This window comes from Theropithecus gelada, chromosome 2 (assembly GCF_003255815.1).
Source record: "Theropithecus gelada isolate Dixy chromosome 2, Tgel_1.0, whole genome shotgun sequence".
NCBI lineage: Eukaryota > Metazoa > Chordata > Mammalia > Primates > Cercopithecidae > Theropithecus > Theropithecus gelada.
This window is the reverse complement of record NC_037669.1, coordinates 49,082,830-49,086,201: the sequence shown is the minus strand read 5'-3', so window position 1 is coordinate 49,086,201 and position 3,372 is coordinate 49,082,830.

The window sequence follows — 3,372 nt, the reverse complement described above, 5'->3', positions numbered from 1 at the left end:
CCCCTCCTTCCCAGCTGCAGGCCTGCCTCACCATAGGATGTCATCCTCGTGTGGAGTGCCTTTGCCCCTCCCCACTCTCCCTCTGGAAAGTACCTATTTGGCTTTCAAGGCCCTATTGAAATGTCACCTCTTCTGGAGAGTCCGCCCAAGCCCCTCAAGCCCCCACCCCAGGTGAAGGAGTCTCAGCTTCCTCTGCCCTTTGTCCAGATCTCGGGTTGTGATGCAGTTACAGGCCTGTTCCCACAGCAAGGCCGTGCACAGCCCGTGGGCAGTGGTGGTTTGTACCAGCCTCCCTTGGCAGGCCCCCAGGCTATGTTTGCTGACAGAATGAATGAGTTCCTGGGAGGAAGGGGTCTGGGATGGCCGCCTCTTCTTCCAGGGACTGAATCCAAGAAAGGTAAGTGATTTGCTCCAAGTTACCCTGGAAGCCTCTGGAAACAAGTCTCCTGCTCCCTGCACTGGGACCAACGCCTTCGTACAAGATGGAGTCGCCCATGAATAGTTCCTAACGACTTCTCTTTCTTAGGTTTATAAAGGGCTTTTGGCTGTCCCCATAGGCCTGTGCAGTAGGTATTATTTCTCCCGGGCTACAGCCCAGGAGACTGAGACTCAGAGAGGACAACTGACCTGTCCCAGCAAATAGCTGGCAATAGCCAGAGGTGACTGGACTCCAGGTTCTGTGCCCCTTCCTGCCAGGTATGTGGTCGTGTGTATATGTGCATATGTGTGTATGTGTTACCAGTGGAGAGTCTTGACCACAAGCCATCAGGTTCTTGGTGTTTTCAACAAAGAGCTGAACAAAATACACAAATAAAGCCATGAAGGAACGAAGCAACAAAAGCACAGATTTGTTGAAACAAAAGTACACTCCACAGAGTGACAGCAGGCTTGAGGAAGAGGCTCAAGAGCACCAGTTGCAAAATCTTCTAGGATTTGAGTACCCTGCAGAGGTTTCCCATTGGTTACTTTGTTATACCCTATGTAAATGAAGGCGTGGTCCATAATCATTCTGATTGGTTGCAGAAGGGGGCCAATCAGAGGTACTTTTCATTTTTTATCTGCTATGCAGTTCAAAGGGAGCCTCTGATCCTTTTGTTACTTCGGTGTGGAGAAGTGAGGTTTTCCTTTTGATTCAGTTCTAGGAAGTCAGCATGAATCAGCCTTAGGTTTCCTCCCTCCAGACCCTATTCTCCTGCGTCATGCGGGAACAAGAACCAGTCTGAGTCTGGCCAGGATGTCTTTAACAAGGAAGGGCCTTGCCCTTGTTTTAGGCCAGCCAGTGTGCTTCAGGGCCTGCGTCTCTCCTGGCTTCCTGGGCAGGAAAGAGCAGTCACCCAGGACCTCTGTGCTAATGGTTCCCAAATGTGGATGTGGAAGTGCTGTTTTCTCTGGGGCCTTTATCTTTGAAATTTCCAGTCCCATTTTTTAGTTTTAGTGTTGAAGGCAAGTTTTTTCTTTTTAAGCTTGTGTAAACCAAAAGTAAAAGTCTACGCCCTCCATGCCTCCCTTGAATGAACCCCTCCCCTTGGAGAAGAGGATTCCAAAAAAACCCTAAAAAACTAGTTCCAACCATCATGGGCATAAGGGGTCAGACATGCCTCATTTTACCCTCCTCCCTTTGGAGTTTAGACACAATGGACCAATATTAACAAGAAAACTGGGGTCTCAAGACTGACAAAACAGACTCTGTAGCAATGAGGCAGGATAGTATCCAGTCTGGAGGCAGGGAACTTAAGGCCAATTCATGCTGAATCAAGGAAAAACACCAAGGTCTGGGTGGAAGCAGGGAGTCTGAGGCCAATTTGTGCTGACTTCCCAAAGCTGGATCAAAAGGGAAACATCTGGGTCTGGAGGCAGGGGCCCTAAGGCCAATTAATGCCAACTTCCTGAAGCTAAACCGAAAGGAAAAACCCAGCTCCCCATGCCTAAGTAGCAAAGGGTCAAAGGTTACTCTTTCTACAATCCTCCCTGTTCCACTGTGGCTTAGACAAAAAGGGAGAGTGGCTTAGAGTGGCCAGGGCCAAGCAGGGACCATCCCTTCATCTGCATAGAGTGCCATTCACCTCAGTCTTTACTTAGCCACAGACCAAATCCTTCAACTATATAAGGGGTAACTGATAGGAACCTCAAAAGGAGTACTTGAAACCCAGAAAACTTTGTAATCAGACCCTTGAGCTGCTTGGGCCCACTCCCACCCTGTGGAGTACTTTCTCTCTTATAAATCCCTGATTTTGCTACTTCAATCCTGTGTTTCAGTCCTTTGTTACTTAGTGTGTTTTGTCCAATTTTTTGTTCAAAACACCAAGAACCTGGACAACTTACACTCAAGGCCCTCCTTCCAGTAACAGCAATAGAACACTGTATTTCACCTTGACTCCGATATAACATTGATGGCAGTGGCTACTCCAGATCACTGAGTTTTGGACAATCAAATGTAGCCAGCTGTTCTACTGTAGCTCCCAGCTGCAGCAGGGAGACGTGGCTGGGGCTGCACGCTCCATGAAGCCCTTCCAAGTTAGGATGGGAGCTCCCCAGGTGCCACTGCAGCTGCCCAAACCATTGGGTTGCAGACCTGGGCCTCCCAGTTCACAGAGCAGGCAGGACCCCTGCCCTTTGGGGCAGGGCTGTAGCCGCCCAACTTGCAGCTACAGGTCTGAGCCTCCCTGTGCTCTTGGAAGGCCAGGAGCAAGCAGGATCCCTGCCTTCCTGGGCACAGCTGTAGCTATCCAAACCATGGCTGCAGACTCAGGCACCCCTGCACTCTTGGAGGCCTGGAAGGTCCCCCTGTCCTTGCCAGCTCAGCAGTGCCCGCTCCCATTGCCTGGCTTCTCCCTGCTGTTGGTGCCCACTCCAATCTTGGAGAAATGTTGGGGCCAAGCTCTGGTGTCATGAATGGCAGCAGGAGGCAGACAGGTTCCTGGATGGAAGGGGGCAGGTCCCCAGTGAGGCCCCACCTTCAGGCCAGGGAGGGTCTGAAGGCTGGGAGCTAAGCTGCCAGTCCCAAGGACCAGACTGGGAACTTGTGGTGCCATTTCCAGGCCCACCCAAGTACCAGTTGGCATACACTTTCTCCCCTCTGAGGCCCATAAAAACCCTGGGCTCAGCCAGAGCTAAGCAGACTACAGGATGACCAGCTGCAGAGAAGAGCTACCCTTTCTGCTGAGAGCTTCACAGACCTGCAGAGATGTTGGGACTACCAACTTCAGAGAGGAGCAACTCACTCCAGGGCCTTCTCTCTGCTAGGAGTTGGGCAGATGTCGGGATGACCAGTAGAGAGAGGAGCTACCCTCTCCAGGGGCTCCAATCTGCTGAGAGCTGCAGAGACAATGAGATGACCTGTCTGCAGAGAGGAGCCACCCTCTCTAGTGCCTC